This window comes from Rhinolophus sinicus, linkage group LG10, assembly GCF_036562045.2.
Source record: "Rhinolophus sinicus isolate RSC01 linkage group LG10, ASM3656204v1, whole genome shotgun sequence".
NCBI lineage: Eukaryota > Metazoa > Chordata > Mammalia > Chiroptera > Rhinolophidae > Rhinolophus > Rhinolophus sinicus.
Window position 1 is genome coordinate 84,671,715 of NC_133759.1, and position 13,776 is coordinate 84,685,490.

Genomic DNA, 13,776 nt, shown 5'->3' on the forward strand with positions numbered 1-13,776 from the left:
TTGGATATTCACCCTCTTTAATAGGGTCACTTGCTTCGAGGGAGAATGCAGGCTGATTGATCTACGTTAACCCCGCGACTGATTTAGATCAGTTTGTGTGGCAGGCCAATGAGCTAAGAATAGAAGTCAGCATGGGACTTTTAGGAAACGGTCTTCCTTTCTCAAAAGCTGTCATAAGGGCGAGTTCATTGCTTGACATTTTCAACGTGTGCATGGGACAGCTGAAACTGACAACCATATTGGGTCTCTTTGGGACTACAGGCAAGGAACTAGCTGAGAACACGGGGTGGGTGTGGAGGGTTATCACAGGCTGAGGATGGTACAGGAGAAGGAAGGGCTCTTAATGACGTTTTGAGCCACAGGACTAATCAACTCTGCAGTAAAGCTACCTGGAGAACTCTTACTAAAGGAAATGATGAATCTTCTTTGGCATTCAAGCCAATTTAAATTGAGGTTTCCTATAACTTGCAGCCTAAATAGTCAAGCTACTATTTAGCTATTGGGGGGTTTACCCCTAAACGAAACAATAGCAGCAATCCAAAGGGAGAAAGTAAACCTGTCTTTTAGTATGTCATCATCAACCATCTGGTGGGTACGAATTAATTTCCATTTCTTTATATCTAAGGAACAGCTACATTGTTCTGGGAGCCACCCTCTTGAAGTTGCCCTGCTCTTAACTGATCTGATTATCCAAGGAGAAGATATTCCTCTGTCTCAGTTCTCTTGTCTCTTAATTAAAGGACAATTAAAGCAAGAGCAGCAAGACCTTTCACCAGTGCTTGAACTTGATAAAGAAACTAGAATGTTGACAATTATTCACAAGATAATGAAGGAGACGTCAGAAAGATTCACTATTTTGTTAAATCTCCTTAAAAAAAAGTGTTAGCGATGAAATAAGAGAGTCCATATTTTGAGGGCATATTTTTAATCATTAGGCACCTGAAAATGTGAAAGTTTCTTACTGAACTAGCACATTAAAAAGAAGTATATACAGAGGGTACCAAAACAATGTATACACATTTTAAGAAAGGAAAAAACTGTATTAAAATTGTAATACAATGAATGATGCCAGCATTCATTTGACTAACGCCATCTTTTGAGTGAGCATCATACTACACATTGCTACCGTAAGTCAATTCAATTTCGTGAAATAATACATAGATCACATCTCCTAAAATGTGTACAGTTTTTGCCACCCCTGGTATATATACTGCATATATATATATATACAGAGGGTGCCAAAAAAATGTATGCAAGTGGACACTGGTCAACGTTGCTGAAGCAGTAGTTTGCTATAATCAGAAGTGTCTGGACGCTGATGGTAACCACTTTGAGCACCTCTTGTAATTGCAGAAGTCAAACGTGACTTGTATCCATCTTTTGCTATCGGGATATATTGAGTATTACAATTTTAATAGTTTTTTCCTTAAAATATTTATATATTTTTTGGCACCCTCTGTATATACCATCTCCAAACTGTGTAAAAATATATATGCTTAGTGTGTATTATGCACTTATGTATTCATGTATTCTCTCACACACACATAAACATTAAACAGGCACATGCAGACATATGTATATGAACATATATAGAAAGGTCTGGAAGGATCTGCAAACTATGAATTCTTCTCTGGATGTTAAAGCAGTGGAGGTAGGTCGAGTAAGACAAAGACAGGAGGCAGCTAGAGGAGATTATGTTTAGTGGTACTTTGACTTTCTACTTTCTATGAAGAGCATAGATTTCTTTTGTTTTACGTATGTGAAAAAGGCGTGTAAGTACAGGAGCCTTAACAATGCGCATGCTTTTTGACTTAATTTCTCCTTACTAGCTCATCCTATAAAAAGAATCTTAAATGTGGAAAACATTTACATAGAAAGACATTTTCTACAGAATTATTTATAATAGAAAAATATGTAAACACCTTTGTAATCATAGTAGATTCTTATTATGTATTATTTAGCTAATAAAATGGCAGTTATGAAGAATTATTTGACATGCAGAAGTACTAAGACTAAATAGGAAAAAAAATCAGGGTACAATTGTGTATGTATAACATTATTTTTACTTTGTAAGAAGACTAAAAGTTAAGAAAATATATGCCAAAATGATATCAATGTTTATCTCTAGATTCATAGGGCTTTGGATGTTTTTATTCCTTATTTAAAACTTTCTGCATTTTCTATGAGTCTAATTTAGAATTTAAAAAGATATTATAAAATCCTTAGAAATATAAGAACATATATTAGGTTGGTGCACAAGTAATTGCGATTTTTGCAATTATTTTTAACCTTTTAAACCGCAATTACTTTTGCACCAACCTAATATCTGACTTAAATACTACTAAGCTTAACTAGGCATAAAAAAATATTACTAAGCTTAAACTAATTAAAAATGTACATATTAAAAGTTTGTATATTCAAAATGAATGCATAACATTTTAAAATATAGATTAAACATATTTCAAAAATTGATTGTATACTAAACCACAATTACAATCTCAAAATTTTTAAATACTGAAATGCATCTTCCTTGGGTATAACACAATAAAATTAGAAGTTAATAATGAGAGAATAACAAAAATTATAACCACTTGAGAATTAAGACCAATCTTCAAAATAAGTCTTAAAGAGGTTATCTAAATTAAAATTACAAGCTCTTTGAAAGTGATTTAAAATTAGGACACTACATGTCAAAATTTATGGGCTATGTTCCAAGTGAGATTTAGTGGAAAATTTATAGCTTTTCATGCATTTACTAGAAAGAAGAATGAAAATAAATCAACTAGAATTTAGTGGAAGGACGTACCAAAAGAACATAGCAAACTGAAAGAAAGAAAAGACTACTTACAGAGGCAGAAATAAATGATTATTTAAAACCTCAAATTTACAAAGAAACTAAAAATTGTTCAATAAAAAAAAAATAAAATTTGTTCACTAAAATAAAAGCTTATTTGACACCCAAAGTGGCAAATCTGATCAAGGATAAATGAAAGAAGAAACAAATAAACCACATTGGAAATGAGATAGTGGACATAACTTCAGATACAGAGATTTTAAAAATTATAATATCATAGTATGTATAACTTTTAAAACACATTTAAAAGTTGGGATGACATGAGTATTTTCTAGGGAAAAAAAATGACCCAAACTGGCCACAGAAGAAGTGAAAAATTTGAATCAACTAATAACTGTAGAAGAAACTAAAGATGTATTATAACTTCCTTTAAAAAAACAATCACTGGACACAAAAGGTTTTACAAGAGATTTCTTTCATATCATAATTTACCTTCCTTAAAATAATGTCCTGAAGCTTAGTAAAAAGATGGAAAAGTTTCTAGGTCCTTTTATGGAACTCAAATAGCCATGACACCAAAACCTACGATAACACATATACAGAAACACTCTATGCCAATTTCACTTATGAGTATAGATTTTTTTAAAGCTATATAAGAAATTTATTAGCAACACAAATCAAAAAGTACATTGAAAGAAAAAGATGTATCACCATCATGTAGTTATGCCAAAATGAACCATCTCAAGCATGATTCAATCTTAGACAATGTAAATATCCTTTACTTGCTGTAGTATATGCACCAGAAACCTATAAGCATAAGTATCTTTATTTAGTAGTAGGTGATAGAATTATTTCCTTTAAAGCCATTCAGTATTGGACTGGAGGTAACACCAATGCAATAAGACATTTATTTGTAAAAGAAGAGGCAATCCTATAACTATTTTCACATATTTTGATCCTTTACCAAGAAATGAAAAATTGATATGAGTCCCGCCCCTTCTACAGATTCAGACAGGAATTTCTCCATTTCATCACAACAAAATCTAAAAACCTATCTGTGAAAGTACTCAGCTTTCTATTTTCTCTCCTGTTCCAACAGGAGATGTTTCTGTCTGTACCAAAGATCACTCCCTCCACTCAGGCTTTGGGTCTCACCCCTTCTCTCCTTTCAAGAACTTTGCTCATGCACTTTTTATTCTCTTTCTTCTTCACCTTTGATTTTTTTCCTTTCTCCTGGATTATTTATTCATTTCAGCAGACATATTTTTCTGACATCTAAAAATCTTTTGAACAGCAAATTTTTCTTGACCCCCTCTGCTCTTTCTCTTACTATTCTATTTCTTCACTCATTTTGCAGCAAAATTTCTTTAAGAAATTAACTGTCTACTCTAGCTATCATTATTATTATTCAACCTCACCTTTCATTATTCAACCCATTCCAACCTGGATTTTACGCCAATATGGTTTTCATGCCTTAGCTTTCACTGAAACTTTTTGTTAAGGTCATGAATTATACCTCTTCTTTCCCAATTTCTTAGCAACTCTTGATAACATTTTTGATGGAGCTGTCTCCTTAAAACTCCATCCTCTCTTGGTGTCTATGACATCATTGTACCCTGATATTCTTCCTCCCTCACTTTCTCTTCCTATAACTGACATCTCAACGTCACATTGCCTTAGTTTGGTAGTAGATTCTTCTTCTGTAATTATATTCTCCCCCCCCCCCTTATCTTATATGGTCCTATGACTTTAAACTCTATCTGCTTCTGATTTTCAACTTTATATCTCTAGGACTGATGGCTTCCTAAACTCCAAACTTATCTATGCAACAATCTATTGACATATCATTTTGATGCCAACTATGTATTGCAAAATAAACACTTCCCAGACAAAATCCTTGATCTTCCCTCCCCTTTGACAAACCACTATTCCCCAGTGTTTGTTATCTCAGTAAATGGCACCACAAACCACCCAAGGCCTCTTCACTAAATGCACCAGTTAGTCTGATTCATTCTACTTCATAATATATCTTGAATGTATCCGCTTCTATCCACTGCTGCCACACTCGTTAGGCCACCATCACCTCTCAACGCCTACATTACAATCTCCTCCTACTTCTGCTTGTGTTCATCGGAAGCTTTTCCTCCACATAGCCTGAGCAGTTGCTTTAAAACATAAATCAGATTGTTTCACTATTCTGACCACTGTTTTAAGTGCAGCTTCCAACTGCACTTAGAATGACATTTGAATTCCTTGCCCTGGCCTAAAAATCCTCATATTCTCTAGGTTGTATCTACCTCTCTGAATTGCCACGTTATCCACTGTATTCTACCTACTTGAATATTCACTTTCTGGTCCTTGGACTGGCAAGCTCTTTCCAGCACCATCGCCTTTGAGCTTGCCGTTTACTCTGCCTGGAAAGCTCTTCATATGGCTGAGTCTCTGGTCTCCAGCACCATCTCAGGGAAGCCTTCATTGGTGATACTTGTTAGAGTCTCTCTCTCTCTCTCTCTCTCTCTCTCTCTCTCTCTCTCTCTCTCTCTCTCTCTGTCTCATCATTCTCTTTTATCTTTTATTTCCTTTGAAGCACTAAAATTATTGTGTTTATGTATCTGTTTCCTTTTTGAATCATCTTCATCCAGTAGAATGCAAAGTCTCTGTGGACATAGATCTGGCCATATCTCCAACATCTGACACATAATAGCTGCTCAATAATTATGTTTAATGAAACCCAGGATGTTAACAGGCTAATTATTAGAACTAATAAATGAGTTTTAAAAGGTGACAGATACTACAGCAATAGTAGTATTTAAACGTCAATAAACTTTAAACGTTAATAGTGTTCCTTTTCACAAGTCATAACAATTAAGAAATATAATAGATTTTTAAAATCTCATTCATAATGGCAATACAACCTTATTATAGTCCTTTCAGTAAACCAAACAAAAAGTGTACAAGAACATATTTAAGCAATGCATAACTGAAATATATGAGAAAATCTGAGTAAGTAGACTCACATATTACTGTATGATATTAAAGAAACCAATTTTCTCAAAATAAATATACAAATTCAACCCAGTCTCAATAATTATTTCAAAAGGATAAAAAAACTTAATTGGTCAATTCTAAAATTTACCTAGAGAAGAAAATAAGTGACAATATCTAATAAAACTTTTTTAAAGGAAAGTATGTTGGGGGAAGATTTGTTTTTTTCTGATATTTAAAAAAATAAGAATTAATTTAAAGATGAAAACAAAATATTAAAATAGTGTAGAAATGGCATGGGATTAGACAAGATCAGTAGAAAAGAACAGAAATTCATGTAAGAGAATTTGGATTAAAATAAATGTGATATTTCAAATCAAGGTGAATGATTTTCTGTTTATTAAATGGTGCTAAAAATTAGCTATCAATTTTTAAAATAAAATATCTACCAAGCATTATATACAAATAAAAATGTTTTATGGGTTCAAGACCTAAGCATAAAATATAAAACTAGGGAAATATTTGAAAAAAATATGGTAAGAGTCTTAAAAATGTAGTGGTTAGAAAGGTGTAAAACCCCAAAACTATTAAATGGGCTGATAACTTAAATTTTCTTAATGAAAAATTAATCATAAACAAAGTTTAAAAAGAAGTAAAGTCTTGAAGAAATTTTTTGCAAGATAATACACAAAGGGTTAATATCCAGACTACATAAAGAACACCTATAAATCAGTAAAAGACAAACAACATAGTAGAAAAATGGATAGAAATTATCAACAGACAAGTCACAGAAGAAATACAACTGGTCAATAAAAACATGAACCGATGCTGAATCTCAAAAGAAATCAGGAAAATGCAAATTTTAGAACATTGATATTGTTTTACCCATCATCGCTCTGGAAAGAGACTGAAAAAGATGGGCTCCTACAACTCAATAGCAAAAAAAAACAAACAATCAATCAGATTTTTAAATCTTAAAAAATGGGCAGAGGAGAATGGGAAAAATAATCTGTCCCTTACATTCATTGTAAGAACCAAACCAATAATAAAAAAGAGTAGAATTGCAAGCTCACTGCCTGGCACAGAGCATGTCCTCAATAAGAGGACAAATCTATTACTGACGTGACAGCCATGATGATGATAATGGGGGTGGTAACAAGGTAGCAGCAGCTTACATTGGTTTGGGCAAGGACTCTGCTAAGTCCTTTCCGTGCATCATCTCATTTCATCCTTACCATCACCTATGGAGGCACGTACTATATATAGTATATATTATAACATCCTGAATTTACAGATGAGGAGACTGCGTTCTAATGAGAATAAGTAACTGTTGGCGATCATCATTAGCAAGTAATAGACTCAGGGTGGAGCTGAAATTGGACTGACTCCCAACCCCCTCTCTTAGACACTGTATTGGTTCTTTTTTCTCTGATCCAGGAGCCAAGAATAGTACCCTACCTGGTTACTCAGAGAGAGAGACAAATTACCCAGACACATTTTAAATACGAGTATTGTTTCTTGAACTACATTTGGTGGACGGCTTGTACCAGATTTACCTGCAGAACTTGAGTCTGCGAGTGGAGCCCTGAATTGTTGGGGGGGGGAAAAAAACCATGTTCTCCAGGTGTCTCTAATGTACTCTGAATTTTGAGAACCACAGGTTAATCAATCAAATTATATGGCAGGAATACGGGCTATGTCTTGGCCAAATCTCACGCTCACCTGCTTTTTCTTTCTATCAGAATTGCTAACTGTCCCTTTTCAGATTGTTTTTTTTTCCTCTTTCTCTTCCACTGCCAACCATAAGCCATAACTTCATACCGCCCTCACCACCTATCCAGGTCACATTCTTATGGTGACTTGGGGTTACTTTTGTCCCTGATCTTTATAGTCCACTAAAATTTTAGTCACGGTTGGATTTATAATAGCTTTTCTTTAGTCTAGATCGTTAAGGAAATCACAGGTCCTCTGGATGAGTTATACAGCCCCACAGGCACATAAATTCTGAGGGATATGCAAGCTGGCTCCAGACCAAGGAATCGGGCTGCATGTCTACGTCTCTACCTCGCAGGCTTCCTCTCTCCATCCCTCCTCCCTCAGCCTCCTCCTCTTGCTTTTTCTTCTTCTTTCAGGGAAAAGAGGGAGAGTAAATTTCTTACCTGTTTCCCCTCCTCCAGCCATACTTTTCTGTTCCTGGCACCTCACTGTTTCTAGGACACCATACATTTATTCTTAAAAATGTTCTTAACCTCCTAGCACAGAGAAAAGCAAACCACTGAAAGGCATTCTCATAGCCCAGACACGTGAAGGTGAAATGCTTCCTCTGTGGGAAACTTGTCATGTATATTCTTTTGCTTGCTTGACTCTAGTTGTAGCAATTCCGGATGATATGTGTTTGGAAGCTCCACTGAGACAGACTGTCTAGAATTTACAACAGCGTCCCTCTCCGGTTGCTGCACTTGCATATCAGGTACAAAGAAAGACTATTTTGGCAGCCACCACGTTCCCTGGAGAATTTGAGCTAGCTGGAGAAAGGAACCCTTTCTCAATGCACCCAGCTTAGATAAAAAGGAAAGCACGGGACAAAAGCTTGCTCAGTGCCACTCAGTCTTGGTCACACTCTGGCCCTGGCTTATACTTGTACTGGAGGGTTGTTGATTTAACTTACATTCTTCTCTTTCAAACATGCATAAAGCAGGGTCAACAGGCAATGTGAGTTTTTTCCCCACTCCCCTCCAAAGTTTCCTGTTTGTGGGCTCTCCACAGATGTTTTCTGTTTGTAGCAGCAATGCACCAATAAGTTACTTCTAACAAAAAAGCAAACAGCTTGCCTAATGGCAACGTAGCTCTGATGGAAACTCCCCAGCTAGTCAAGGCGGGAATGTGGTTATTGTAAACATTTATTCATCAGGCTGTAGGCCTCTTTAATCCCCAATCCTGCTGGCCTCTGACCAACGCTCCAGGACTTCCAAAGGGGGGAAACATGGGCTCTGGAGGGTGCAGTCCCTTTTCCTTGGCTGGAGAAGCCCTCTGCCACTGTGATGTGGAGAAGTTTGAGTTCATGCTTATAGGGGTGTGGAGTGAGACCCCAGACCAAAAACTGGGCCCAGGTTCTCTTCAAGGGTAGATAGAGAGGGGTCACATCTCCACAGGGGCAGTGGCTTGAGGGTAGGGTTGCCAGATTTAGCAAATAAAAATACAGAACACCCAGTTAAATCTGAATTTCAAATAATTTCTTTTTTCAGTATAAGTATATCCCGTGTGACAGCTGAGACATACTTATACTAAAAAGTTATTTATTATTTATCAGAAATTCAAGTTTAATTAGGTGTCCTATATTTATTGGACCCATTTTCTTGGAAGTCTTCTCTTTGACAAGTCATGGGCCTCTTCTGGCTTATTTCTCTTAGGGATCACCGTTTCTCCTTGCAGCCTGACCTGTTGGAATATGTATTTGGAAACTCTGAAAATAAAATATCCCTTCCCTGACTCGTTTCTCCTGAGGGTACCCAGGTGCACAGATGTAGTGACGGCTTTCATTTCGCTTTCTGGCAGTGAGTCCTCAGCATGGAGCCAGATTTTCCCAGTGGGCAAGTTCTTCTGTGGGAAAGAGAGAGGCAGTTCTGAAGTTACGTTAACTCCTTCAAGCCCCCAGGATTCCAATTCGTAGGCGGTATCTCCGGAACAGGAATCCTCTAAACAGCAAACAGCTTGGTCCAAGTGCCTCATTTCAGCCCTGTGGATATCTGTGTGGGCAGACTCACACTTAGCTACCCACCGATCAGCTGTGAATGGCTGTTGTGGTTCACGTACAAATCAGATCAATACCAATGTCCAGAGCTACCATCAGTGTTGCCTTAGCGCCAGCAACAGTACCAGCATGCCTGCTGCTGGTCTACCAAGTCAGCCTGGAAACTGGGGCTGCAAACACCCTGTTCTCCAGTTTCAGACCTCTCATTTATAGGAGGATTTTCAGTTCTGTTGCACAGAACACTAGGTGGAGGCTGAGCAGTCTGGATCCTGGGCCACTTCCATCCCATGCCAACCAGACAGGCTCTGTTCTTAACCCTTTTAATACTTAGGGTTTTATTGAAGACTGTGTTTGAAAGAAAGCTTCCATAGCTAAAAGCGAGTATGAAAATGACTGATTTAGGATGAACTCTAATGTCCCTAGCAATACCTCTGCTTGAAAAGAGTGTCCACATTTCATCAGTGCTTTTCAAATCACTTCACGTGGCATCCAGGCCTTCCAAGCACTGGCACGGTGCCTTCAGCTCCCACTGCCAGCCTCCATGTGCCTCTGTTCCATTCATAACAGATCGTTTGTTCCCTAAATGGCCCACACTCCTTCAGTCCTCTACTTCTCTATTTTGAAAAACTCGCATCTTTGTCAGCCTGATTCAAATTGGCCCTCCATGGAGAGGTGCCCAGGTCTCCCCTCCTCCCAGAGCAGGAAATAAGCTCTTCTATACTTCCGGAGAGGTTTGTTTGTATCTCTGCTATGAACACACTCTTCATTCTTATTTATTGACACAACTCTCTCACTCAGTTAAGCTCTTGGAAAGTAGGACACTGGTGTGTGTGTCTCTCACAGAAGCCGGGGCAGGACCTCATTTGATGAACATTCTCCTGGCCTGGACTGTTCCTTTCCCTCATCTCTTCTCTTCCTCCTCCCTTCAGGATCAATAGCTTGCCCCAGGACACCTTTCCCAACTCTTCCTGTCCTCATCAAACACATTGGAAGTGCTTTTATTATAGTATCACATTCCGTTTATAATCATTATTTAGATGCATGTCTTCTTGCCACAAAGTGAAATCCTTGAGGGCAGAAACTGTCCTATTCATCTTCGTAACAAAGCCTGATGTCTCATGTTGAATTGGTACTCATTTTTATGGAAGGAAGGGAGGAAGGAAGAAAAGAGGGAAGCACTGAAAGAAAGACCAAATGTACAAAGTGCAACCTACCATATTTCTTGCACATTAACAGTCCAGTGAGGGAGGCTATAGTGTATACTAGATTTAAAACATGGACTCTGGACTCTCATTATTTAAATCTCAACTTCTCCGTTTGCTGAATATGTAACTTTGCTTGAATTAACCATTTAGTGGCTCATATTTTTTTCCTCTGTAAAATGAGGATAATTATTCCTTTCTCCTTATAGGATAGTCATGAGGATCAAATTAGATAATCAAAGTAAAGCACTTCTTACACCTAGGAAGTGCACATAAATGTTAACTCTTGATGATAATGATGATGATGATGATATGATTCTGTAGTTAATCTAATTTTAAAACAGAAAAGGCTACTGTCCTCTCCCCCCCAAAGAAAACCAACAATCAGTATGATATCTGTAACAACATGAATCAATTTGCAGCATTTCTACCATATATACAAGTAGCATTGCATAGCTTATTATTAAATGTATTAAGATAGGATTCCAGCATTTCTCCCCAGGCACAAAACAAATGCCCTACCCAAGGGCTATACCAATCCCCAGACGACGAGCAAACTGAGCACACATTTCAGCCCCTGCCTGCATCACATCCCTGTCCCCGTGGACATGTAGTGTCTGTAGGTGGGGCTGCTCTGTGCCCAAGCAGCCCCAGCCCTGCGGGGGATACTTTATGTCTAGTCAGAGGGGTTTTTAGAGTCAGCACCTCACGTGAACCACACAGAAGCCACATTGTGAAGGGTCTGACTAAGTAACGAGACATGGAGTCAGCGATGCTGGGGCGGTTGGCTCTGGAGCTTCATCTTGTCCACTGCGGTGCCATTGTATCTTTTCACAGCAGTCCTTGTGTGGCTGCCAAAGTGCCTTAGCTCTGCTGGTTCTTATAATTAGCACGAGCTTCAGTAGCTTTGGGGTGCTTCAGGCATAAAGCTCTATTCCCTAATAGCTTGGTTCCTGGCCAGGGTCTGACTTTATAAGCATGGAAATGAGCCTGTGGAAGGACACATATCAGCTTTGGCTGCTAACCATTTCCACCCCGAGGCACATTCATGGGCTTGTGAGTATGTGGTTTGGGCTGAGATGGATAGAGGCAAGAGAAGACAGAAGAAGCCACAGCCTACCTGGGAAGTCCTCACCATCCCCATATATGTATAGGTTTTACAGAGATGTAGCCAATGCATGCATGGCCCGCAAAGCGGCACCCACACTCAGCAGCTGCCTGTTGTGAGTACAGCAGGGCCAGATCAGATCTCCCTCCAGGTCCCAGCGTGGAGACTGGTGAGGTCTAGAGCACAGGGCGGTCTCTCATCTGGGCAGGAAATACGTGGCATTTAAATGTCATATGTGCTTCATCAGGGGAAAAATTATTTGGCACATGTTAGGGGGAAAAAAAGGATAGAGTTCCTCTTATCCTTTACAATCACTGATTGGTCTACCTCAACCCAAATGAAGGAAGGGGATTTGGGGAAAGGGGAGGAACTTGATTTGTTTCACTTTGGCATTTCACTGTCACATATGTAGCACTAAGATACGAGCTCTGGGTGTGGAAGCAGATCCTCTGGTTCCGATTCAGCCTCTACCAACTAACTTGCTGTATCCTTAGAACTCACTTCAGAACTCCTACCCATGATGTAAAGATTCTCTGAAGAACTCCCAGATTAGAAATGCAGATTGTTGTGACTGGGTGCCTCTACCTGCATCATTAACAAGCCTCCCTGGTGAGGGAGCCCCTCGGACCACTCTCTTCCATCTCCCATGACCTCCAACTCGAAAGTTCCATTACTCAGTGGTTCTAAATGTCAGCAGAGCAATAAAATGGTATTTCAAGGTTTGGGTTCTTATTTGGTCACAAGTATATCAATGTTCATCCTGCAGTGGGTTAGCTCCTTTGGGGATTTTTTTGTGTTTGAAAGCCCTCTCCCTTCAAATCCTTTTCTTTCAGGTGGGATTATGGTTGCCAGTGAAAGGTGGTCAGTGATGGTCAGAAAGAGATTGAGATACGAACATGTAATAACATTAAAACATATATCACTTTTTAAGTCAGCGAATGTAAAACTGAGTGCAAGTGACACCTCAGGGAGACCTGGACTTGGGGTTGGTCCAGATTAAAAGGCAAATGCAGGACATAGGTATAGACCTACTTCATCCAAGTTCTTAATAAGGGTTAGTTCAAAAGATCAACATGTACGTCAATAAAGTAGGTGGAAGTCTGCATGACCTATGGACTGGCTGTCCATTTTTTGAACCATTATTATGAAGGAAATGTAAAGACAGGTTATCATATCATATACCAAATATCCACTGAACGACAGAATCCATGATGAAAACAGGGACACATTCTCAAGGCCTAGCACAATACCTGGCACACAGTAGATGCTCATTAAAAGTTTATGGATCGAAAGAATGATATTCTTTAAATTACTAGTTATTAAAGGAATAATAGAAAATAAAATGTAAATGTACGCTTTTAATTGTCAACTTCAGAAAGTGTACTTTGTCCTTTAACTGTCAAATGAATGTACTCCCAGCCTCTGCAATGCCTGAAGGTAAATTTGTTCATTAGTTTATGCATTCAACAAATTATATCCAGCTAGCAAGAAGGCTACAAAGATGAAACAGACACTGCACTCAGGGAGATGACAATCTGGTTTATAATTACAACCTATATAAGATCTGAGAAATTTCCGAAAGCATTTGGTAAAGGCAACCTTTTGTTTTCTTTAGAAATATGTAACAGAACCTCTCACACCTGAACTTCATTCCCTCCCAAGGAAGAAAGAACAAAAATTCTTCCAAGGATTTATACTCCTTGGATCTCAAAAATAAACCAGAAGTGCATATACTGGAAAATAACTCTATTTCCTTTCCCATCCTCACTCCTTCTGTGTTCCCCCACCACAAAATACCAAAACTGCTCAGGGCCCACTCTCCTTCAAATCAATTGTATTTCTAACTACTATTCATCAGCATTAGAGGCATCAAATTCCAACTCAAAGTGTCTAAGAAATAAGTAACAAATTTTCCAGATGATTAAACACTGGAAAA